The 26,584-nt window shown below is 41.8% G+C and overlaps 2 long non-coding RNA genes across 2 annotated transcripts in view; one reads left to right on the forward strand and one right to left on the reverse strand.

Moving 5' to 3' along the window:
- Positions 1 to 431: 431 nt before the first annotated feature.
- On the forward strand, positions 432 to 25,044 carry LOC309375069. The gene is made up of 3 exons (XR_014170793.1): positions 432 to 568; positions 4,598 to 4,669; positions 24,682 to 25,044. It is a non-coding gene; the product is annotated as an uncharacterized lncRNA (long non-coding RNA).
- The window catches only part of LOC309375077, an 85,273-nt gene continuing 63,328 nt past the window's right edge, over positions 4,640 to 26,584 (reverse strand). Inside the window, exon 3 of the long non-coding RNA XR_014170802.1 lies at positions 4,640 to 4,939. This is a non-coding gene — a long non-coding RNA (uncharacterized lncRNA). The remainder of the gene's footprint in view (positions 4,940 to 26,584) is intronic.

The following is a 26,584-nucleotide window of genomic DNA, read 5'->3' on the forward strand; positions in this document are numbered from 1 at the left end:
AAGTAACTATTACTACTTCTTTAGAAAAAGCGAAAGAAAGAAAAAACCCTTGGAAAATAATACTGTCTGGGGTCAATGGTATGACCCAAAATAACAAGCAGGTTTTTTCCCCTTAAAAAAAGAAAAGAAACTCAACTCCCAAGCTCCAGCAACAAGATGAAAAAATATTTTAAAGAGCTCATCCAGAAGGAGAGTTTAAAAGCATTGCTGAGTTTTATAGCGCTCCTGACGTCAAGCTTTCAAATGGGAAATTGACTCCGAGTTCCGGCCAATCCGATGCCGCGAACCCGGCCCTCTTTAGCATAATAGTATAGAAACAAGGAAACTTTTCGAAGCTGTCAATCAGGGGCCAATCAGCTGACTGTCAGCTGGGACCAGAACTTTTTAACTCCTTCCTGACTGAAAGCGATTTTCCGGAGTCCCTCGGAAGGGGACTCACCATTTTTCATTCTTCAAAAGCGGGGGGCACAGCCCCTATTTATCTCCACCGGGCATTACTGTTAGGAATAGAGAAAAGCCAAGGGGATGTTTTGTCTCGTGGCTGGGGATGGCTGGTGTTGTTCAGTAGGTAAGGATGCTCCCTAACCTCCCTTGCTTGTACGAGTGCTTGCATGCATTAGCTTGTACATCTCGAGCTAACTTTTTGTCTAGGCTGGTAGCGTTTGCAAAAAAATAAATAAATGTGTCTGTTTGGCTAACACTGATCTCCGCGTTGGAACTTTGCCCGGAGTTGTCCTAAGGCTTGATCTTCGCCCACCCTTTCCCCCCTTAAGTATCCCCCCCGCCCGCGAGGAGCAGACACGCGCTCACAGATTCCAAATTTCAAAAATTGCCAGGAGTGATCTAGCGAGGACACGTGCTATTGAGAGCGAGGAGGCTGGGGTTCCACGGACTTCCGGGGGTGGTGGTGGAAGATTATACACCACACCAGCTCAATCTTTTCTTCCTTCCCGCGGGGAGAAGGATGGGTCAGTGATGGGGATGAACGGTGCTGGTGGATAGCCCTCGTGGCTCCAACTCGCATCAGCATCTTTGGAGGACTTATGGGCTTGGGAAGAGTTAATCCGGAGAGCATTTCTCTCCAACCGCCCCCCCCCCCGCATCCCCAAGCAGGAACAAATCCAAGACTATCCCTCTTTGCAAATTTCAGACACCCTTTGGCCTTTGCTCCGGTGTCATGGAACCATCTGATTTCGCAAGCCGCGCCTCTGCTTCATTTTTTTCTTTCATTTTTCTTCTTCCGATACCCGATCTCCCCGCCCACCTCCCATCGATGGATCTGCGAGAGGGTCAAAATGTTAAGAAAAGTTGCTAATTGCCAGCCACCGGCAGCCCGCTTCCCGCCTCCCCTCCCCAGCCGTCAATGGCTTTGCATAGTAACAAATAAAGTTTTGCCTTAAAAGATGTCCCAAGTTTTAAATGAACTAACTGCATTTGAAGAAATAGCTTCAGAGTCCCTTAATATTATTTATCCAGATCCTCTTTGGAACTGGGTGGCGATCTATTCATTTAATACGCAAAATAATAATAACAATATTATTAATAATAATCGCGTGTCGTTTCTCTCTTTTGGAGGGGAGACGGGGGCGTTGAAGCAATGTCGCCAAAAACAAACAACGCTGAAAAGCTGCGCGAAGTGAAAAAATCCTGCTTGAATGGGTTCCGTTTAAACCTCGACAGCGCCACCTTTCGGCACAGATCGGTTTCGAGTTGAACCGCTTCCAATTTTTTAGATGAAGAGAAAAAAAATCCATAAAATAAAAACCCTTTTTAAAAAAGAGAGAGAAAAGGGAAAGTTTAGAGCTGGCAGCGGTTGCACGACAGCCTGACATTAACCCCTCGAAGTCAATGGATTCTCGAAGCTATAAACCTCTATAATTTCTCTATTTAGGATGCAGCCTGCGGTATTTTTCTAGGAAGTGAGAAGGAAAGGGGATTGTTCCTGGTAGCGGTGTCTGTTCCAGGGATGTGTGTGTGAGAGAGGGAGAGAGATAAGACAAAAATCTTTAAAACTGCCAGCCTTGATTTTCAACTGACTTTATGGCAACATCAATAGAATTAAAGTTACTTGTAATTCAGTGATAAATGAGATGTCTCTAGTAAGTAAGATTAAGTGCAGTGCTATAAAGTTGTTTATCTGAAAAGTAATTCTCAGAAACCCGACTCCTGACACTTAGTCATATATTAAACCAGCCTTTTGAACATTGTACTTCAGTGCAATGGCTTCTGCATGTTTTCAGAATTTCCTGTTTAAAATTTTATACTAAGTAGCTGTTTGTAGAGGCTTCTCATCTGACTTCGAAGCCCTCATTCCCAGTAGTAACAAAATCCCAGGTTGGTAAAGAAAATATGTGGTTTGCGTATTCTGACATATCTCCGTCTTTGCAGTCAGGATTTTTAATATCAAGGTATGCCACGTGTGTCATCCACAGACTTTTACACAAGACTTTTGAGTGTGTCACAAGTTGATAACAAAGCTGAAAAATGCGTGTGAATGCTAATTATTGAGGGTCACTATAAGGGAATAATGTAAAGGCTGAGGTCTCAGGTGAAACTCGAGAAAACAGTATTTATGAGAAAGTTAATAGGATGTGTCCAGTTTGATTTCCCATTTTGGAGGACTTGGTAGGAATTGTCAACAAAAACTACTCACTCATCCCCATAAATCTCAACCACGACAGTCTAATTCCTTCTATTTGGTTTTTCCCGGAGCAAGATGAATGTTGCACGATAGATCACTTAGCTCCTTCCCTCCCATGAATCACGGCCATGTGTGAATACTTTTAAATGAAAACTTATTGCTCTTTGGCAATTCACACTTGCAGCAATTGCACGGAATTAGAAACATCTCCTCAGTGGGAGGGGCACAAAAACAAAACCAGTCTCTTTGGACAGAGGCATTTTAACATGCTATATCTCCAGAATTAGTGTCCCTCCCCCCAAAAAACCCCCAAGTAAGCTTTGAAAGCTAAAACAGGGAATTCAAAGTACTGTATTGTGTGGCTAACAGAATAAGAGCTGATATTTAGCAAAGCAAATAAAGTGCTGTAAACTCAACTGGGCTCTGGCCCCCAAAATATCAAATCAAATTACTGGTTATGCCAGAGTATCCTTATTTGACTGTTAGAGGTGACGGGACTGTCAAATGTTGTCTATTATGTAGCACACCATGGGGACTGTGAACAGTTTTAAAGAAAACCTTCAAAAGGAAGACCATGACTGTCCTCTTTCCTGCAACATATAATTCTCATTTTGGCAGCATTTTCCTGTATTATTTAGCTTCTCACAATGGATGTCTAAACATTTACAGTTCTCTATTAGGAGTGTTTCTTCTCTAACAATTGCACACTTTCATTTCAATTAGAGGCATTCAACCCTCTGTCTTTCTGCAGCAATGACAGGCCAAATCCCCTCAGTCTGCCCCCCCCCTTGCTATTTTTTGTTTGCTTGAAGTCTTTCTATCAATCTACAATCACTAATGCCCTGCTTTAATATTCTCCTTTTCAAGAAATGCCCTCTTGAAGAAAGCACAGTTTAAGATTGGGGTTCCACATGCTAACTTCAGTTACTTATAGACCTCCTGAATTGGAGTAGATGCATGCATGTATGTCCGTGTTTGTATACATCTATTTATCTCGACTTATATTTATTTTCTGCAGAAAAGTACAAATGATTCAATGCACTATGTAACACAGTGTACCATCCCTGCCTCAGTGAGGGGGTAGGGGAAACCTCAAGTGCATATGAAAGACTTCCTTAGCTGAGTAAACAAGCAGAGGAGGGTTTAGAAAGTAGGCAATACACCTCTTGTGAGTTATATTGACTTTGAGTGTCATTTGTTATGACTTAAACAAACTCATCTATCAAGGCCAGCACATTAAGTACAGTTACTGCACCTTTTGTTTATCCAGTGTCTTATTTTATGGCGCAGAACTGAATGGTGTCCGCTGAATTTAAGTATGAAAAGCAACCAAATTGATTTCCCAAAGACTTCCACGGGGTAACAAAAGGCGAAGGCATCAACAGCTCTTAGGCACAGAGCTAGATAAATCCTTTTAACAGTGCTTCGGATCCGTTAACGGGGCAAGCAAATAACAAATCACTGTTAGCAGATTTACGAGAAAGAAATAATAGAATCAGACGAGATAATCTGATAGGGGTAAAATTGCTGAGGAAACAAGTCTTACTTCACATACATAGCTATGAAACAGCAGCCTGATAACTAGAAGCCATCACAAATAGGTGAATTATGATGGAAATAATCATCCCTGTAATTCAGTATTTATTAATCCTTTTCTTTTTAAACAACTCACAGATGTCCAAGCAATGCGTCTCTCTCTTTGAAGATCCATTAATCACACACACATATTTATTGGGTGTAATTTACTATTTGTATCACCTGTATTTTATTTCATAATTGAACATTCTGCATTCAAATTTATGTAATGCATTAGGCCTGCAAACATATTTCTGCCTGATTAGCATAAATAGTCACTTCATGAATTACTAACAAAGTTGATCTGGAAAATATTGGCGTATTATTTTATTAAGTGGAACACAAACATATGTCCAATAAATTCTTGTTTTCTGGTGGCAGGAAGGAATACAGAATGATCCAGGCGGTGGTGTCTCAGTGTGGGGAAGAGGAAAGACTAAGCTGAGTTAATTTGTATGTATGAAATTAATTTGCCCTGTCAACCCTTCTGTTTATCTTTAATAAAGAGGAATGCCCATGTCTGTTTCAGAGGCATGAATCATGAGACAACAAAAGGCAGCAGTAATATACACACATATATTTGTGATTTCCCTTTTCTAATTTCTTGTATGGATTGCATTGTCTGAGGGTCAAATCTGACGCTGTATTTTGTTGATAATTCTGCTTCTTGTTGGGATAAATTGGAAGTTTGGTCTGAGACTAGCAGATTAGATCCAAATGCAGCTGCAATAACAAATTGAGTAGAAATCATATTCCAATTCCTATTTCCACCCCCTTTACTTAATCACTGTGGCTTCAATCTAGTGTGCAGTTATGCATGCTTAAGCCCCATCGAAACCAATAAGAATCGAGCATGCATAATTATGTGCTGCATCACAGCGTATCCATTTAAACAACTGTGAGAAACTCAGGGAAACCATATGATTTGGGTGTTGAGTGGAATCCTTTCCCCTCTTTTCTTGAGGCTGATTCTCACAACTGACTACACCATGGCAAAAGCAGCTGCTGCTCAAATTAACTTGTACCTACTGATGCCACTGATGGCCCATGCACACCGACCCTTTTGCATTCTGCTTTGTGTAGGACTTGCAGCAGTATGCTGGAAGTCAATGTACATAATGTTCTGTGGATGGTCAGCCTGCATCTGCTCATTTCCACATGCAGTACCAGGGGAGGTGGGGAGAGATGGGACTTAGCTAAAGAAGATTTAAAGACTTTCTACATTATCATCCAAATCTAGCAAAGGAAGTCCATGCGTAGAAGCAGGCTATGTTACAATGTTCATCAGGGCACTCATGTTCTGGCTGGATGTGAATGCACCTGTGCCATCAAAAACAAGGGCTATTTGTTGTACACAAGATGACCTGTTTATCAAGCATCCATCTTGATTTGTTTGCACAAAGCTTACACAATGTCTGGTCTTTATAGAGTATTCGTCCCGATTTGCTTTCAGTGAGATTATATGACAATGAGCATTTATCCTGATTTGCTTGTGTGGTGGCTATATGTCTTCCTGTTAATTATTCATTCTACACTTTTCAGTGCATTTCCCCATCACTTTCCTAACTGCAATAATATATATTTTTTTAAGGGGATCCGTTGCACCAGGGTGGCAATTTAACCCATTTCAGTTTAATCTAAATTTCTGATATGTGCTTGAAACTCTCCTGCAAGTTGCTAACAATCTAGAGAGTTTTAATTTTTTTTTTTTACTATATTAGGTAACATGATATGGGCATACACAATAGGAAACTTTTTGTTGGTTGTAGTTCCTTGGGGCGTGTACTCATCTGTGATGAGTAGGGAATGGGTGAATCTGTCCATTTTAGTTTCTCTCTCTTATTTTTTCCACACTTCAGTTCTCTACATTTCCACATCAGTTTGTGGATTTTTTTAAAAAAAACAACAACAAGTCCTCATGAAAATTCAGCAACATTTTAGTGCAAATGTCTCCTAATATGCACATATTTGCATGCAATTGTGCATACTAAGCACATATTTGTAAATCAGCTTCCCCTCTTTGCACACTCTGCCTTCATATATGCATTTTTGTACACATTACAGTGGTACCTTGGGTTACATACGCTTCAGGTTTCATACGCTTCAGGTTACAGACTCTGCTAACCCAGAAATAGTATCTCAGGTTAAGAACTTTGCTTCAGGATGAGAACAGAAATCGTGCTCCGGCGGCAGCAGGAGGCCCCATTAGCTAAAGTGGTACTTCAGGTTAAGAACAGTTTCAGGTTAAGAACGGACCTCTGGAACGAATTAAGTACTTAACCCAAGGTACCACTGTACTTGGCTGGAGAACTGTACTGAAAATTTCAGAGAAGTGTGAATGTGTTTCAGTTTGTGTGTTGTTTCAAAAAGTGAACATTAGTTATGTTTGCCTGAAAATGTGAACTGAATCAAATTTCCCCCTATTGCTAGTGACAAGATATATTTTATAGATATAATGTGGGATACAGTGGAACAGAATTCACATCCATGGAACACGACTTCCCCATCTTTGCTTTCCTGCTGCATCTCCTTGCACCACCTGCATATCTGCTCCTGGGGGTAGAGTGAGCCTTGGGAATACTAGGAAATGGTGTGTGGAATTATAGATAGATGGGAATTGACATAAATTGCCCCTTCCCTTAGGGGAGCAGAAGAGAAACTTAGGATTCAGTCCAATGTTCTTTGGCAGAGGCTATCTAGAGATGTACAGTGGTACCTTGGGTACCTTTTGTGATAAGAAAAGTGACTGAAAACTGCAGTGGAAAGGACAGAGTAACAACAATTTGATGGTGACACCATGTAACCTCCATGCAAATTTTGTGAAAACAAATCAGGATGATTGCACAATACAGTGGTACCTCGGGTTACGTACACTTCAGGTTACATACGCTTCAGGTTACACACTCCACTAAGCCAGAAATAGTGCTTCAGGTTAAGAACTTTGCTTCAGGATAAAAACAGAAATTGGGCTCCGGCAGCGTGGCAGCAGCAGGAGGCCCCATTAGCTAAAGTGGTGCTTCAGGTTAAGTACGGACCTCCGGAACAAATTAAATACTTAACCCAAGGTACCACTGTATATACTTCAGCAGGAAATGACCCAGATGTCAGTTTATGCACAAATAAAATCAACGCCCCACTGTATAAAAGCACCCAGCTAGTATATCTGGGAAAATAGAGAGGTAAGTGTGCTATCTCCCCACCCTTTTGCTGTTCCCTGACTTTTCTTGAGACTACTATAATCCATTTCTCTGGCTACAGCTTTCTGACCAGTTGGAATGTGTGTACTTTCTCTTTATTTTTCCAGGCTCATTAAATCTTTTTAAACCTACCTGGAGCATCAAACTGGACTCTGCTTGTTGGTAAATGTGGTAGCTTCCTCCTTTTCTCTTCCTGTTCTTTTCTCTAATGCCCCCACCCCAATCTATTACATATTTTAGACATAGATTCCAACTCCTCCTTATCATAAACTCCTCCTTTTTTTCAAAAAAGGAATGTCTAAATCTCAATGTAGTTTGTGTATATATGTGTGTGTTTCCTTTTACTAAAGAATTTATACAGTTTGATTATCCATTCCATGTACTTACCCTCCACAAAATATGGTTTTCTAAAACTTCATTGCTAAACAAATCTAACATTGTTTGGTGCATGTTTTGAACCCAAATCAGAAATCCTGACTCATGTTGTAGCTAATACATCTGAAATATTTTTGAGTTATGGAAAAATTTAGAATTTTAATGAGATTTTACATTTTATAAGAAGAAAGCTACCTATCTGCTAATCAGCAAATCAGATGTGATAGAAGATGGCAGGCAAATTTTAACAGCATTTACTAAGACACAAATTGTTAATTCTCATGTAAAATTGTATATGTATGCTGTTTTTAAAATGCAAGTACTGAGAAGGGTGGGGGGGGGGGAGAGGAGAGAGAACCTCATTAAATAAATTGAAATAAAGCTTTAAAGCCAAAAGTCAACAACTCATACTGAAGTTTTTGTTCTTTACAGCTTGAACATGAGTTTCATGTGATTTTATGTTAAATTAACTGCTGTTTACTGTAGGTTAAACTGCAAACCATCAATCGCCGATCCAATGCATATCATGTAATCCCTTGGGGGTGGGGGGCTGAATGCAATAAATGCAATAGGTAGGAAATAGGGCATAAACCATATGTTGTATCTTAATAACCCCGAAAAATGTGTTCTGATCAATTGGGATCTGGGTACTACTCTTTCATTTCCTCTGTTTCTGATGTTCAGCCCTCATATAGGCAAAATGGGGGCCACCCATGCATAAGATGGTGGGGAAGGGGAAGGGCTGTAGCTCAGTGGTACAGTATCTACCTTGCATGCAAAGGTCCCAAGCTCAATCCCCAGCATCTCCAGGTAGGGCTGAGAGTGTACCTTGACTGAAACCTAGAAGAACTAGTGCTCAGACAGACCCATACTCTGACTTGGCCTAAGGCAGTTTTCTATGTTCGTAAGAGAAAGGTATCCATAGGCTTAAGGGAACCTCAAAGTTTGCAGATGAACAGAAAATATTTAGTGGGGGGGGGGGAAGGCAGCTGCAACTCCCAACCAACCACCACACTCCCCAATCTCAGCTCTTTCAACCATCCCACTCATGAACGCTGCCCTGCCCTACAGAGTAGGCACTTGCTGTCCAAGAGCTTTGCCATCAAAACAAATGATGTCCAGAGGGCCGTTAGCACAATGGGACCCAGCATTACTCATGTATTAGTCATTTTTTAAAAAAATCACAAGCTTTTTACTTTCACCCAGTGAGATAGATCTGAGAGTGAACAGGTCAAAACCCACAGTGCTCTGCTGCTGAAATGGCACATAGGTTTTCGTTATGCCCAAGGATGTCTAACATAAAAAGAATGTGTGAGAAAGATTAAGAGCATTCAAGCAAGGCCTCTGGATACATTTATTTCAAGGGGGCAGTTTTGCAGTGGTCAGATTAACACAAGGGGTTGGTTTGGTGGGGGCGGGGGCAAGCCTGCCCAAAGAATTTGAGACCTCAAGTTTAATTTTTTTTAAAAAGAATATTTATTGAAGTTTTCAGAAAATTATATAACATAAAAACAACAAAAAAAGAAAAAAAGAAAACATAGATGACAGTAAGATAAACATACATACAAAAACATATAACAAGTATAATTTCAATCCCTTATAGTCGTATAACTTACTTTCCCGACCTCCTCATACCTCCCCTCTCTGTATTCCAATCTCTAATCAAGCCAATTCAGCAAATCCTTCCCCTAATTTCTGATTTAACTTTTAATCTTTCTTTTCTTAATACATAATCATTACAGCTAGAAACCCCTTAATTTCTAAGTCAACATCGTTCTAACATTCAATAATCTTGCAATGTTTCTTAAGATAGTCCTTAAATTTCTTCCAATCTTCTTCCGCCGTCTCTTTTCCCTGGTCACGGATTCTGCCGGTCATATATAGTCTATAACCTTCATCTGCCATTCTTCCACGGTGGGTAATTCTTGTGTCTTCCAGTACTTTGCGATAAGTATTCTTGCTGCTGTTGTGGCATACATAAAAAATGTTCTGTCCTTCTTTAACACCGATTGGCCTAACATACCCTTGAGGTATGTGAGACCTCAAGTTTAATAACTGGCATCTGGAAGTTACAGTGCACAGAGGTGTTGATGTGCTTTTTGGGTGTGTGTGTAAATAAAATGGGGCATTAAAAATCTGAGGTCTGTATGCAACATTCTCTGTCTGCTAGTGCAAGGATTTCTGTCTGCTAGTGCAAGGATTCTTACATTAGCAGATGGGTGAGTTTTAATTGTTTTGCACAACAGAGGAATCCAATACAACAGTGTTGGATTCCTAGCAAAAACTCCTTGCACAACAGATTGTGCCCAAAAGTTACCAGCAATCTGCTCATGCATTCTCTTGCAGAACAACATTCTGCTGGTGCAAAGGATTTCACCAGCAGAACAAGTATATCACTAAGTGACTTTAACTGAATGCTACATTGGATACAACCCCATATCTTGATTATCCAGTCATAAATACAGTCTTGTGCTATCCGCAAGAAGAGTCCTGATAGATCAGTCTAGAGATCTTTCTATACAACCATTCTGTTTCCCACAGACTTGGCTAGGCAGATCTATTTACAGCACAGTTCTTACCATGTCTAAAGAAGTAGGCATGGGGGAGGCATCCAGTTCAGTTCAGTTTCTACCTAATTTGCCGTTCTTAAAACCATGTACAAGTCAAAACACAGCTATCCGTTGAAATCCACAGTTTTCTGAATTTTGTAATGCAATTCTCCAGCCAAATAATGAGTAGATTATGGAAAATTTTGAATAAAAATGTGAAAATAATTTATATACAAATGAACCATACTAGAAGAAATTGCTTGCTTGGAAAAATACATACATTAGACAAAACTGAAGGAGTGGGTTGGGGGATCTGATGGGAAGAGTGCTTGGGGCGAGATGTGAGGGGAGGGGTGGCCAGGTGTAAAGGGAGAGTGGTTGGCAATGACATAGGGTTTTTTGTGGTAGTGGGTAGCAGATAGGCAGGGTTGACAAGCAATGCAAGCAGGGGAACAGCCCCTGGTCTTTAAAATATATGTACAGTGCTTTGAAAAATTTAGACGCTTCGTGTTAGCAATGATTTAGAAGTAGGTACCACTGAATTCAATGTAATTTACAAGGTGGTCTATCCAAATATTGTTGGACGGCAGCTGCCCTCAGTTCTAGCCAGCATGACCAAAGGAAATTGTAGTCCAGCAACATCTGGCAGGCATTACCTTGGATAAGCTGGGGTTACAGCATTTTAGCTACCAGTGTACAAGACAAAAGGATGGTATTCAACCAAGTTTTACTGAGGATAGACCAGTTGAAATGAATGGGTCTAACTTAGTCATGTTCATTCATTTCAATGAGTCGACCCAAAGTAAAACTTAGATGAATCATGGGTGCTAGTCAACTTTTTGTAGCAGTCAACATATTGAGGTCTTGGAATGTGAGGCGTGTGTCTAACTAACCCCAAACCTGATAAACTAAAGAAGCCCCTTAGCCAATGGTGAATGTTAATGAAAGGCTTAGATTTGAAGTGCTGGAGACATTTGGAGATGAGACAGAATCACATCACTTCTAATCCTAGTCAATATTTGGACAGAGCAGAGCAATTGTCCCCCTCCCCCCACTGCCCCATTCACATCCGGACACTCCAGAATGTTTAACACAGAATCACTAATGAGAATTAGATAGATAACTTCTACATAATCAGTTTCCAGCATACATTGGCATCATTTCCACTCTGTTTTTTGTTTGTGCTTTGCATTATCTAGTACATTGGGTAGCCATTAACTTTCGTACAGAGCCAGAACTTTGCAGCTGGAAGGATTTAGTGAGGACACTAATAATTTATTCTCCAGCCCTCAACTCTCCCCACCATGCCATTAAAGTCAGTGGGTTGTATTCAACCAAGTTCTACTTAGACTAGGCCCACTGAAATGAATAGATGTAAGTTAGTCAGGTCTGTAAATTTCACTGGGTCTACTCTGTGTACATGAATACAGCCCATCAGAATTTCTCTGACATAAATGCATAAATCATGGCTCACACAAGTACAAGCTATGGAGAATGAGCGTGAAGCAGTAGCTAGGGAGTTGGACTTGGACTGGGGGACCCAGGTTCAAACCCCTGGTGGGTTATGAAACTCTCTGGATCACAATGGGCCACTTGCTCAATGTATCCTACCTCACAATGTTGCTGTGGGTCAAAAGAGTGGTGACCTCACCTATGAGCATCCTGAGCATTAGGGGAACATTGAGGGGAAGGGTGGGGCATCAGTTTGAGAGGTGGTAGGCTACACAACAAAAACAATCTTGAACATTTTAGGCTCTTATAAAGGAGGTTTGGTGGCATATTGCACATGCTTAGTAATTCAAATCTGCATAGTTGCATAAAATTGAAGTGTTTTATTTTCAAGGACCAGGGTTTATTTTTTAAATGATAATTATATATTTCATTTATATTCTGCCTTTCTTCCTAAAAGCTCACAGGAGTGCACATAGGTCAGGCACAGGCAAACTCGGCCCTCCAGATGTTTTGGGACTACAATTACCATCATTCCTGACCACTGGTCCTGTTAGCTAGGGATGATGGGAGTTGTAATCCCAAAACATCTGGAGGGCATCATCCCTAGCTAACAGGACCAGTGGTCAGGGATGATGGGAATTGTAGTCTCAAAACATCTGGAGGGCCGAGTTTGCCTATGCCTGACATAGGTCTTTTGACACTCCTTTTCTTAGCCTCACCAAAACCCACTGAGAAAGGCTTTATGCCAGCTAAATTTCTGCCCAGCCCCTCGCAGACCTATAATGCTGGCTCTCTTTAAAATCTTGGGTGGGTGTGTTTTTTAATCTGGCAACAAAATAAACAAACAAGCGAATAAGCAAACAAGCTTTTTGTTCTACCTCTAGTGTCAGAGCCAGTATGGCTCTGAATACCAGCTTCTGGGAATTTCAAGCACAGAGTGTGTTACTGTTGCACTCAGGTCCTGCTTCCCAGAGGCATCCAGTTGGCCACTGTGTGGACATAGGGCTGGACTAGATGGGCCTGATCCAGCAGCCAGGCTCTTACGTTGCTAAGCAAATTAAAATAAAATGCAAAGCCAAGCTAGAGAGAAATGGACAGTTATGTGAGAATCTGTCACTTTCAAGTTTTCTCATGACCTGTTCTTTTTAAAAATGTTTTAAAAAGGGCAGAATTTCGCACTATAAGAAGTGATTTGGCTTGACACCGGATTCCTGCAAAGAAGCTGCCAGGTTTTGGTACTGGCAGGACACTTGATCTCCAGTCTCCCCATTAATGAGGGAAATAAACAGCCTTGCTTGTTTTCCTTCTGCCAGCCCAGACAAAGTGAACTTTACATCCAGCAGTTGTCCTGGATTTGATCTTGGGGTCAGGAGTACAAGTGTTTCAATGGCCAGTGAGTATGTGTGTTTTTCTGCTCAAACAGCAATGATTCACAAGCTCATTATCTCCTTTATCACCTGTTTTTGAAACAATGGAATGATCAGGAGAGTATCATCTTCAAGGCTGTTTGATGGCAGGTGGTGGATTTAGAAGTACTGCTTCCTCCCGGTGGAAGAGCTCCAGAATCATTTTCATGATCATATTCACAAGGCTGGCTTGTTCTGTGAGGAAACATATGTGAGTGACACATAAAGGTGGGCCACCAGAAGCCTCCTGAGAATGTGACACTATTTGTCACATTCAAAGAAGATCCTGTACTTAGTCCAATGGCTGCATTACATTTTTGATTCACAGCACTGCTAAGGATCAACAGTGTATGTCTGCCCTGCCTTTGGTCATCTTGGCAGAGGTATATTTTTCTGCAGGATATATCTATTATTTTGGCTTCTTGGCCACCCTTGTGGTTGGTTGGTTTCCTCTTTAGCTTTTCCTAGTCTGTATATGTTTGTCTTGTCATCCCCCCTTCCTTCAATGACATTAAATCAACCAACCAACCAATCAATCAAATTCCCTGGGTGCACACCCTAATGAAACACACTGCACATGCCAAGAACACACTGATGAACACTTAAAAGAAGTCATTTTAATATATATGAAGTGGCAGAAAATTTGAAGAGATTTGTTCCAATTTATGGATTCTGTATCTGATTTACTTGTGCACATCTAGCAATTTCAGATCTGCCGATTGCTTCAAAGGCCCTCTGCCCATTACACCACCACCACCAGAGTGTTTTTATCACTTACTGTAAATGTGCTAATATAATGTTTTAATTAAACATATAAAGTGCATCAAATAAATTTATGGATGCTGCCAAAATTGGCAGAGGGGTGGGATGAAAACAAAGTCTTCTCCTTGCAAAATTTCTTGTTGTCTGCACCATGTTGTGACCCTGTTAAGTTTAAATGTTTCAGCTGGTGTTTATAGAACAAGGGTTGAGATTCCTGACCCAACCTGCTATCATATGCTGGGCATTAAAAGCACCATAACAGGGACTGTCACAAGATATCTCACTGCAATAACAAGCACTAACAGTTAGCCTTGCCTTTTGAACAACAGTGTAATGCTAGATTTAGGGATGAAGGAGAAATCTGATCCATTTTGCAGTGAAGGCAATCATATTGCATTGGCACTTTCTGAAGCATTACCTGAACTGAAACATAGTCATCCTTCAAAATTTGCACTTCTCTGAATTTCGCAGTGCAGTTCTCCAGCTAAGTAACATGTACAAAATGCATGTATTTTGGTAGAGCATATCATTGGGTATATTAGTGAAAATAACATACAAATATGCACTTTGTTAAGTAAAATTGCATACAAAATTGTGTGCATTAGGAGAAATTCACACTAAAATGCTGGTGAATTTTTTTTTTTTTTAAAAAAGTTCATACCTAATATGAACATCACAATCAGATTTGGCAGAGAGGAGCAAAAATGATTCCTTTTCCCCACCAGCAGGAGAGTTGAAAAATGTTATTCAACATTTTTCTGCAAGGAAGACTCCCTACCCCCCCCCCTCACAATTTTTCCATGACAGAGTCAATGTCCAGGAAGTCAATGATTTCCAAGAATGACACGGATAACCTGTAATAGGAAAGGTAAAGGTTGACCCATTGAGACATGCAGATAACCTGCTTTGGCCATTTCCAATAATATGTAACATGCCATTCTTAGGTTAAGAAAAGCTAACTAAATATCACATTCCCTAATTGCAATAATTAATGGGTGGAAAGGTTATTCCAGGATACATGGGCAGCTTGTTTTAGCGAAGGCTCTATTATCAGGCTACCAATGTAACTTCACTGAGAGTTTGAAAAATAAAGCTTTTCCCTTTTGCTATCAGAGAAACTTATGCACCCCCCCCACACATTTATTCCACATAACTTTAGGTAATTGCACACATGAGCAGTCTGGCGTAATTGCTGGCATCTATGCGATGCCATTTGGATCCTGTAGTCACATAGGGGCAACAGCAATGGTGGCTGATGTCCATTGGGTGGAAGGCTAATGTTTTAGCAATGCGTCTACTTAGACCTCAGTCCTATGCTATTTCCTATCATGCTCCATGATAGGAAATAGAGATAAATTCATTTGGCAGGTTGTTTTCAACTGCCCCTTCTCCAGACATTTTTTTATTGTGCATTCTTGATTATTTGTGCTCATGACTGAATGAGGGTGGTTAGATGCAATCCTGCTTTTAATACTGTTTGTGCCTACAAAGGCTTCAGGGTGCACGTACTTCTTTGTTTTCCACCAGTGCATGTCCTGTAACTTCCTGCTGAAATCTTGCACCTCCTTAGACCACAAATGTTCAGGGTGTGTGTGTGTATGTGTCACTCTTGTTGTGTGTCCCCTCCTGACAGCAATAATGCAATCACACTGGGGAAGCACCACAGAACAACTAAAGAAGGGGAATGACATGTGGCTGGTTCACTATAAACGCACCACTATTGCACAATGATTGTGTCAATGACATGTTGCAGAATATATCTGCAAAAGAGAACATTGCTCTGGAGATGCCCTCAATCTTGTCTGTGATCAGATAACTATTGGGATGTAATATGGGATACCATGTTAGTATCTACTCCACCACCGAGGCAGATAATTCACTAGCAAATCAAATCAAGAAATTATTCTGGAAACATCTTGGGGACATAAGCAAATAACACATCACCAGTATTTTTTAACAACTTCCAGCCTTAATCAGGTCTATACTGCCATGAGTGTGGCAACTGCCAATTCTAGTGGAGGCCAATTACACCCGGAATGTAATCGTCCGGGCATGTTTTGAGTAAATAGTTAACTCTTCTCACTTGGAAGAAGCATTTATTGAAAAGTTTGCCTTCACATACAAATGCAAATGATATGTGAATGTTTCATCTTTCAAATGGAGACCGTAGACAAATGCTAGTCATTAGAAACATTTCCGTGCATTTATATTAGGCTGTCCTCTAAAAGACTTTTCAGACAAATATGTCATCAAGATATTCAAAACCATGTAATCTTATCCAAAGTTCCATCTATCAACAGCACAGTTTTCATCTCTCGCAGCTGTGTGTGTCAGAATATGCAGGCAGATTAGGCAGCTGATAGGGAGAGAGGGAGGGAGGGAGAGAGGGTGGGGGCGAGTGATGGGAAAGAGGGACTCTGTCATCAACCTAACAAGAAAGACTGGGGGTGGGGGAGAGAGAGAGAAAGAGAGAGAGAGAAGAGGAAAAAGAGAAAGATACAGTCCATTCCCTAGGCATCCTTCCTACAAGTAGGAGAGGCATTCAGGAGGTTTTCAAAGGTCCGCCAGGGTGTTGCACCTGGCTCCTGTCACGTTGGAGGGCAGGATGAAATGAGTCAGAGGTGAAAAGAGGTAAAGGAAGTCTGGAGCCAGCTCTACAGCAGAGGCAGCTTATTGCCGGGGTTGGTGGCACAGCAGTGAGGCAATCACCGTGAGCAGTTCCCCTTAGTGCAAGGGTCGGCAACCTAAGGCCCATGGGCCACAAGCAACCCACGGGGGTCATTTAACCAGCCCACGAGCAACCCCCGAACTGAGCTGCTCGCTCAGCGAGTCCCCGTGCGCTGAGCTAAACCAGCGCGGTGCAGGGACTTGCTTCCGCGGCGCCGGAAATCGCGTCTGCAGGTGCGCTCAGGCCCACAGAGGGATCTCCACTGGAGTGAACCAGCCCAGGCGAGGTAAACCTTGCCGATCCTTGCCTTAGAGTACAGAAAGCTTCCTTATAATGCAACAGCCCCTTGGTACATCTGGCTTAGTATGACCTACATCAGGGGCCCTTTTTAGCCCAAGGGCCACATTCTATTCTCAGCAATTTTCCAGGGGCCACATGCCAGTGGTGTCCAGGGCCAGAGGCAAAAGTGGGCAGAGCAACAAATGGGAACACTCCAGACTCACACATCACCTTTCCACCTAAGCAAGAGGCACCATCAGCATTCAAAAACCCATTCCAGTCAGAAACAGGATGCTGCTGGAAATCAAAGGTGTGTGTTCTGGCCTGCTTTCCTCATGTACAGTGGAGGATGCTAATCCAACACTGGTGATAAAGTAGGATTCAATTGCCAGTCCAGACACCTTCTGTACATGGAATGGGGACAGGGAGAGGCACCACCTTGTCCTTTGCTTCAGGAAGTAAAATGGATTGGGTTAATTACTCAGACCAATAAGGAAGCTTGAGTTGGAGGACTTTCTAAGCCACAGGTAGAAACATCTGACCATTTCTGGCCTATCACTGTTAAGAGACTTGCTTACTGGTGTTTTAACTACCTGACAGCCATTCCTTTCGCCTGGGATAGGAAACCTTTTTCACCCTGAGGACCACATTCTTTTGGGGGAATATTCTGGGGGGTCACATGCCACTGGTGGGTGGAGCAACAAATGTAAATTTTACTTCTGCACAGTAGGCTAGTTTCTACACACACTCACACACTCTTCTCTAACCACAACCTGGGCAAGCAAGGAGTCATGAAGCTGGAATTTTAGGTCATTCAGGACTGGGAAAAGAACATACTTCTTCACAAAGCACATAGGTCATCTGTGGAACTTGCTACAACAAGATGTAGAGATAGTCATCAACCTGGACAACTTTAAAATGAGGATTAGGCAAATTTATGGAGGGCAAGGCTTTCAGTGCCTACAAATCACAATGGCTATCAGAGGCAGTTTGCCTCTGAATACTAGTTGCTGGGGAACAAATGTGGCAGAGGGCTATTGTGCTCATATTCTGCATGTGGGCTTCCCACTAGCCACTGTGAGAATAGGACGTTGGGATACATTAACATTTGTTGACCCAGCAGTGCTCTTTTCATGTTTCTATGCAAGACAAGATGCCCTGGAAAAATCTTAGTCAAACAAATCAAAACAAGATATAGTGTGTTGCAACACAGTATGTCTTGATTTGTTTGTCTAAGATATGGTGGGTGGTTCAACACAACTTATCCAACCAGTGCATCTACTGAACAAGTCAATGACTCATAAAAATGGTTGTGCGGAACATGTCCTTAGTACTGATTCCTATGGGATGTGATAATTTTCGCACATGAAAGACCAAGTGCACAATGACCTATATAAAAGTACAACAGGAATGTGGGACAGGAGGCTGTGGCAACATACCCTGGATAGACTACATAGATTGGTTGGCCAATCAGCATATTCATAGCTCAATAAACTCTTGTGTTGAAGTTCATGTACAAATGTGCATTTCCTCCCACTGCTATAACATCTGTCGTACTTTTATGCTGCTCTTCCTTTAAGATCATGGTGGCATACATGGGGCTTATAATATTGTGAGATTTGGATGGATTGGGTGATACATTTACCCAACTGTGTGTTTTGGGTGCAAAAATGTACCTAATCTCTTCACCCTCCCAGCATACCTGTTGGATCTCTGATGTCTTTTTAGAAACAAAGGAATACAGAACATAAGCAGAGCTCTGCTGGATCAGGCCAAAGTCTCATCCTCTTCTCACAGTGGTCAAATGGATGCCCATAGAAAAAGTCTGCAAGCAGGGCCTGCTCAGGCACTGATTGCCTTATTGTACATGAATTTATCAACCCTCTTTTTAAAGTTGGTGACCATCATTAAATCTCGTGGAAGCAAATTCCATATTTTAACTAAGTTAGTTATGAAGAAAGTGCTTCTTCACACTGGGCTTGTCCACACTTCTGCTTGTGCTGTGCCTAGGAAGCACAGGTCTGAGTGGTTTTCCACTTGACCCCTGCTTTCTAGGTACAGGTCCGAGAGGGTTCCCCCCTTGCCCCACTCCTTTCCAAGGGAAAACCTGTTCTTTAGGAGCAATGAGAGAGCCCCACTACTGAGGCCTCTCCTAGGTTTTTCTTTAAAAACCTGGTGCTAAAAGCACCAACTGGCAGGTGGGTCTGGCTGCCATTTAAATTCTCCACAATGCCATTGAACATTTGTGAAAAAATAAACTAGTGGCTAACCCCAGCCACATGTCCATGTTTAGACTGGTGCTGTTGCCTACCACTGTTGCCAGGTAATCCCACCAGGATGTATAAATGGAGAAGAGCATCTATTGACAGAGGAAGGGCCCAGCAAATAATATGTTGTCTAGGGCATGCCGAAATGTGAAACTGAAGGTGATTCTCTCTATGTAACGGTAAAAAAATATTATTCCTTATGACTATGATGCCCATGATGCAGTGCTATTGTGAGTGAATTACACATAGGTTGTATGAGGTTATGGCTGTAATCCTAAAGACAGTTGTCTGGGGTTAAAGCCCAACAATCTCAGTGGGAATCACTTTTGAGTAAACTTGCCTGTATGTGTTCTCTAAATATAGCATTAAATATAATAAGTGGAGTAGTGAACGAAAGCTAACAGTGTGGTGTAGTAGTTAAGAGCGGTGGACTCGTAATCTGGTGAACCGGGTTCACTTCCCCGCTCCTCCACCTGCAGCTGCTGGGTGACCTTGGGCCAGTCACACTTCTCTGAAGTCTCTCAGCCCCACTCACCTCACAGGGTGTTTGTTGTGGGGGAGGAAGGGAAAGGAGAATGTTAGCCGCTTTGAGACTCCTTCGGGTAATGATAAAGCGGGATATCAAAATCCAAACTCTCTAACAAGAATCATGATGGGGTTTTGTTGCCAAAATCCATGGCTCAGGGGGGAGGGGAAGCCTCTTGCACATATTGTGACGGAATTCTGCCAGGAAGCCTTGGACATCCCTAATTATTTTTACTTTTTAAATGTCTTACTTAGAAGCTTTGCATTTAACCTGGTTTTAAAAGAGAGGTTTTGTTTCAAGTTGAAAAGACAGAAGCGGGGGGATGAGGAACATAGGCTGCTACGTGATGAAGCAATAGTCTGTAAATTCCTTTATTCCGCTGAGATGTTCTGTTTTGCACAAAGCTTCAGAATGCATACATGGGAGCCTGACTGTCAGCCAAGGTCTGTCAGGTCAAATATCCACTTTTCGAAAAGACCCTTGAGCACATATTGCTGTAAAGGAGCCATTAATGCTTATCAGGAAAAAGGCTGTAAGAAAGAAAGAGAGAAAGAGAGAGAGACAGAACGAGGAAGAGTTATAGTTCAGTGGCAGAGCATACACTTTGCATGCAGAAAGTTCCAGGTTCAATTCCCTGTGTCTCCAGCTAGCATTGCCTGAAACTCTACACAGCTGCCACAAGTAGGTGCTTACAGTATGGCCCATTGGTCTGACTCAGTAGAAGGCAGCTCCCTATGTCCCTGTGCTACTTGATGTAGCAGGGAAGCTGATATTGGCACCAACAGCAACTTCCTTCCCGCAGGAGGTATCTTTAGGAGAGCAGGTTTTTTTCAGAACCACAGCATGGGGAGAAATCTGTTATTTGGCCCTCAAAAAATTTCTTCCTGGCAAGCAGGTCACACAGCGGTTCTCAGCCTGTGGGTCCCCAGATGTTGTTGGACTACAACTCCCATCATCCCTGAGCTCTGGCCTTGCTAGCCAGGGGTGATGGGAATTGTAGTTCAACATCATCTGGGGACCCACAGGTTGAGAAAGGCTTAGACCATTTCACTGCTAAAGAGCTCCTATTGTCAGAATGTTTAGTCTTGAATCCCCTTTCTTGTAATTTATATCCATTGATTTGCGTCCTACCTTCCGGGGCAGCCAAAAACAAGCTTGCTCCATCTTTCATGAGACAGCCTTTTAGATATTTGAGAAAGGCTATCAAATCACTTTGTGTGTCCTTGTGTGTAGAAACCTCTGGCTTTTGCATGGCTGGAATGCAATTTACCATACCAATTACTCTGCCCACTTTTGTCCCTGACCCTGCCCTTCACTGGCATGTGGAACCTGTCAGGTTGCCCATGAGTATGTGGTCTTTGGGTTGAAAAATTTGTGGGCAACCACAAATTGAATTCAGCAATGGCCCTACTTAGCCTCTTCCTCAAGGTTAGGCAGGAAGAGAACAAAGTTATGAGTGACACCTCCTCTCTCACACATAATCTTTGGGCCATTCTGTGACAATGGCTGGAGTCAAGGACTGGGTGTCCACCTTATCTTTGAATTTCCTGCCTTTTGTTTGTGAGTGTAATGCAATGCTCTGGTTATTAGCTACACGGGGCAGGAATTTTGCTAGTGTTCTCTTATTAAAATGGGCTGTTTATACAATCCATTACATCTGCTTGTATACTTCCCTTCCTCTGTCTCTGTGATTTCTTTTGCTTTAGTGATTTTATAATTAAATTCTCTTCACACAATAAGGAGTTATCATGATATATCCCATTTATTGTGAACAATTTATAAAGAACTTTTGATGTGCAAATGTTTATGGCCATTCCATACTCTCCAGCATTTCCCAGATGAGAACAGAGACAGTCTTGCAGAAAATACAAGGAGGGAAAAATTAATGACAGAAAATTAAACACAGATTTATTTATTTATTTTTGCAGAGTGGGTGTGTGAGTAATTCATCTAGCATCAATGCAAGGTTTGGTGTCTGAACACCCTCTTCCCCTTTATACATTGTTGAAGACTCTTCACAGGCTGCTATATAGATGGGCAACTGAATGTGGCCCTCTAGGGCTTCTTACCTGGTTGCCAGACCTCTCCCCAGGCCACACCTTCACTGCACTGCGTTGTAATCTCCTTGAGTGTTTTTGGCTGGCTGGAATGTGTTCCTGAACTTTGATAATAGCTCTTGCGTGTCTGGATGAAGGATGTTTATGTGTAGAAACTAGTCTGTTGTACAAAGGTAAAACCTGCCTTGTTGCTCTGCTCCACTTTTTGAGCTGGCATGTGGCTCTTGGAAGCCCCCCCCCCCCAAGGCATGTGGCCCTTAAGCTAAAGACGGTCGTGCAGAACTAGCACTATTACAGGGGCCATATAGTACTCATTCAAAATAAAAGATAATAGTTAAAAAGTAATGAAACTATAAAAATGAAAAGAATTAAAATGCAAATAGTGAAAACAACACATCAATATTAAACGTCCTTTCCTTAAAAGCAGCCAGTTCCCAAAGACCTGTCTTGAAAGGAACAGTTTTTACCTGCAGATGGAAAGTCAACAAGGAGGGTGCGAGGCTAGTCTCTCTAGGAAGGGAGTTCAAAGTCAAGAGGAAAAGCCACCAAGAAGACTCTGTACAACTCCTTCTTACAAAACCTGAATACAAAGATGAGGTTGGCACATTTGGATCAAAATAGGGCTCCTTTGAGATGAGCCCCCTGAAGCATTTTGAAGCAAATACACCCCCCCAGATATTTAAAGATGTCCAGAGTTTTAAAAATGCATGACCTAAGCCAGACAGCCTGTCAACAAAATGATAGGGTGCAGGGAAGAGGGAAAGGAGTTGAGAAGGAGTTTGCTCATTGAGAGGTTTATCTTCCAATCCACCCAACACTCTCCACTCACAATGTTTGTGGGGAGGGATGCTGATTCTATAAATCTTTTATCTCGGTGCCTTTCCTCCCCATCTTTGGCAAGTTCTCTGAACTAGCTCCTTAAGTGGAGTTTGTTGGTGGCATTTTTAATTTAGTATTGTCTCTTATTTATCCTCAACTCAGCCTTTCTACCTGCTGGCTTCCTCTTCATTCTTTCGCATCCTTCCCAATCCATCCCAGTCTTCTTAGGCAGGGTCACTTCCCTCAATCACATCATCTGGCTTAATTCTGGCCATAGGGGAAATCCCCCCTATTTTATTTACAGCTTTCAGAATCCTATGCATTTACGCTTCACTTAAAAACCACCCCATCAGTGTTTTTCTATCGTCTTCAATCCTTCACAATTCAGCATAGTCCCTTCTTTATTATATAAAAAAGTATTGCAACATGTCTATGTCTTAATAATTAACCTATACAGTGGTACCTTGGGTTAAGAAGTTAAGAACTTAATTCGTTCCAGAGGTCCGTTCTTAACCTGAAACTGTTCTTAACCTGAAGCACCACTTTAGCTAATGGGGCCTCCTGCTGCCACCGCGCCACCAGAGTACAATTTCTGTTCTCATCCTGAAGCAAAGTTCTTAACCCGAGGTACTATTTCTGCGTAAGCGGAGTCTGTAACCTGAAGCATCTGTAACCTGAAGCGTATGTAACCCGAGGTATCACTATATATATATATATATATATATATATATAGTCATTAGTTTGGCAAATTTCCCCTCATCCTTTCATCCATGTCTCCCTTTGTGCCCAGGCTCAGCTAGCTTTCATGTGGGTTCCACTCTCCCCTTTGAAAGCATTTCCTGAGCCCGAATCAAATGGTATTCGTAGAACTTCAAATATTGCAGCCCATTTGATACACCCCACAATTTAAGGTGTCACTACTAGCACACAAGACCTGAAAGGTTTGGGAGCCAAGTAGTGTTAGAAACAGATATGAAAGCTAGGAGCTAAATGGCACCTTAAACTTAGGTTATGGGCACAACAATGGAAAGCCCAGGGTTTTTTTTTCTATGTAAGAATACAAAGCTGAAAATGAATAACTGCAGCTTAAATATTATGTTCATTTTTCACATGGTCTAGTCGTTCCCATGCCCACCCCCCTAATATTCATAAGAGGGTCTCTTCTCCAGTCTTCATAGAGTAGCTGGAAGTGGGGAGGCAGAAAAAGGTCCTCCTTTCCTTCCACTCTGCAGTTTTAATCTGAAATCTTAGGCACAGTACTGCACCCAGAGCTCAGAAACTGCTCGCGCTAATGAAATTCCCTGTCACAAAATGTGTGTAGAACAATGGGAGTTTCAAACACTAGAGCCAAGAACCTAATATCAACCATCTCAGGTCCTATGACTGGCAGGTGATGTTGCTGGGTACTGTTCTGAACTGTGACAGCGCCTTCTCAGTGGTGGCTCCCTATTTATGGAATGGCCTCCCTGGCTTCCCTAGTAAGGTCAGTCTATCTCCCTTGTTATTAATGTTCAAGAGGAATTAAAAAAAACATTCCTTTTCACCTAGGCTTTGGAAAGATACTGTTGCTGGCACCTTTGAAATTACAGTGATACCTCCGCTTGCAAACGGGATCCGTTCCGGAGGTCCAGCCGGATCCTGAGGTTTTTGCAACCTGAGGATCACTGTTATACACATGCACACGGCAGTATACCACTTCTGCACATGCACACGTGGAGAAACACTTCCAGGTTTGCTGCTTTTGCAACCTGAAGTTTATGTTACCCGAGGGTAACGTTACCCGAGGTGCTACTGTATTATCTGTGAGCATACATGACTGTTAAACATGTTTTTAGATGCTGCATCCACCTAAGCCTACTCAGAGTAGACCCATGGGAAATAATGGGCCTAAGTTAGTTGTGTCCATTCATTTCAATGGGTCTACTCAGGGTAGAACGAACGTTGGATACTGCCCAATGTTTTAAAATTGTGTTTAAATCTTTTAACTGCATTTTTATTTTTTTTAATTGCATTGTTTTACTACTTTAGTGTTTGCCTCTCTGGGGTCCTTAGGGAGGAAGGGCCGGAACAGAAGTGTAATAAATCAATAAATAATTATGTTTGGTTAGTCACATGCCTGCCTCGGATCAAAACCAGAGTGTCTTGCACCATTCAGCCATCAAGCTCGACAGGACCATGTGACCTGGCCTTTATGAAAAAGAAGCCACAGCAACGTCTTTTGAAAGAGCACTGCAAAGATGCAAAGAGCCAGGGCCATAAGAGAAGAGAGAATACTGTCTGCCACAAGAGAGCCTGATGATGAAAGCCACCAGTGATTAAAAAAATATTTAATACCAATTAACATGGCAAGCCTATAATATCTACTTATCTAAACTGCTTGGGAATTATCCGCTTTTCACCCCCTAACCTACCCGCTAATTTTCACCAAAAAACACAGGTCAGGCTTTAGCTACCCCAATTAGTTATTTGGATGCCACACAAAGAAGAGGCAGCGTGGTTATCGCAAAAAATGAGAGAGGGGAAGAGAATCGGCAAATCTTAGACATTGTGTTAAAACAACAGATTTTAGGGTGTTTGATTTACCATTCAGCTCCGCGCAGCTGCAGCTTGGGAAATCGGAAACATGCCAAAGAAAAGATGCTGGGGTGTTTAAAAAAATACACACAGGGAGGGAAAAAAGGAGGAGAGAGAAAGAAAAGAAAACCAGAAGAAAGGGAAGTCAAAGATATTTGCAAATTTAACTAGATTTTAAAGTCAGCCTTGGAGAAATAAATCCACAGAGGTCTTCTGTGCGCAGTTTGCTACTAGCTTCTTTGCATGCACAGGTTTCAGCCAGTCGTTTATAGGGCACATCAAAAAACCTAAAAAACAAAAAATCCAATCTTCTTCCTGTTGCTTATTAATTTATTCACTAAAAGAGTTCTATCCTGCCCTTAACAAAAATGGTCTCCAGGCGGTTTGCAAAAGGGAGGCGTTGTAAAAACATAATGCATATAAACAGAAAGATTAAAATCATTCTTATAACTTACATAATTAACAACACCACAAAAATTATGTAACCCATCAGTTTCTAAATGATGGATGAAAGAGATGGGTTCTTACCTGGTATCTAAACTTATATAAGGTTGTGTAAGATGCCCCTCAGTTAGGTCATTCCACAGACAGGAAGTTACCACTGAAATGACTCTTCCATGGCTTCTGCACTTCATTAAAATCAGTGACCACCAGGAGAGCATCTTCTGCTGATCTTAACAGGTGTGTAGGTTGAGACAGGAGAAGGTGTTCTCTCAGAAACTTTGGGAAAACTTGTCATCTAATCACCTGAACTAATTGTTGCTCACCATAGGTGATCAGCTAATGGCCATTTATAACACCTATAAAAGCTATTCTGAAAGAACCTGTGGACAATGGTCAGAGCTGGGGTAAGATCAGTAGTGAATCCTACTATTGCTACCCAGACAAAGTTCCAGCCAGAAAAGAAAGCCTTTATAGTTCTTCCAGAAGAGGAGGAACTATTGGCTAGCCTAGTAGACACTGGGTGGTTTCATTATGAAGCCTAGGTGCTCCAGAGCAAGTGTGGTGTAGTCTCATTGGACTAGGATCTGGGAGACCAAGGTTCATAGCCCCTCTAAGCCTCCTAAAGCTCACTGGGTGACCTAGGACCTAACCTATCTCACAGGGTGGTTGTGAGGATAAAATCGGGAGCAGGAGAACCAATAAAAACCTGGGAGAAAGGAATTGAAATAATTTTAACACTCAAGTATGAGCGGTAATGGAATGGATTGGCATTGTCCACCAATGTGGTTGAGGACTAATAGCAGCTGTGAGCAGGTTTAAAGAACTTAGCAAAGAGTCAGTATTAAAAGAAACAGACTAGTTGTGAAAAAATCACAGATACACACACAAACAAAATTGGGGGGGGGGGAGAGACAATACTTATCATAACCCAGTGTGGTGTAATGGTTAGATTGTCTTCCTAGAACCTGCCTGGGAGACCAGGGTACTAATCCC

This window comes from Podarcis melisellensis (genome assembly GCF_964234715.1).
Source record: "Podarcis melisellensis genome assembly, chromosome: 8".
Lineage (NCBI taxonomy): Eukaryota > Metazoa > Chordata > Lepidosauria > Squamata > Lacertidae > Podarcis > Podarcis melisellensis.